General features: G+C 39.5%; 1 pseudogene; it reads left to right on the top strand.

Annotated features, from left to right (window-relative positions):
• The window catches only part of LOC111528115, a 31,597-nt pseudogene that overhangs the window by 30,229 nt on the left and 986 nt on the right, over positions 1-382 (top strand).

Genomic DNA, 382 nt, shown 5'->3' with positions numbered 1-382 from the left:
CTTACTGAACACAAGAGAATTCATGTTGGAGAGAAACCCTACAAATGTGAAAAATGTGGCAAAGCCTTCAGTAAGGTCACATACCTAACTAAACATAAGGTAATTCATACTGGAGAGAAATCCTACAAATGTGAAGAATGTGGCAAAGCCCTCAGGTGGCCCTCAAGCCTTATTGAACATAAGAGAATTCATACTGGAGAGAAACCCTACAAATGTGAAGAATGTGGCAAAGCCTTCAGGTGGCCCTCAAGCCTTGTGGAACATAAGAGAATTCATACTGGAGAGAAACCATACAAATGTGAAGAATGTGGCAAAGCTTTTAACTGTTTCTCAGCCCTTACTAAACATAAGGTAATTCATACTGGAGAGAAACACTACAAAT

This window comes from Piliocolobus tephrosceles, chromosome 21 (genome assembly GCF_002776525.5).
Source record: "Piliocolobus tephrosceles isolate RC106 chromosome 21, ASM277652v3, whole genome shotgun sequence".
Classification (NCBI taxonomy): Eukaryota; Metazoa; Chordata; class Mammalia; order Primates; family Cercopithecidae; genus Piliocolobus; species Piliocolobus tephrosceles.
This window is presented reverse-complemented; position numbering and strand designations above follow the sequence as displayed.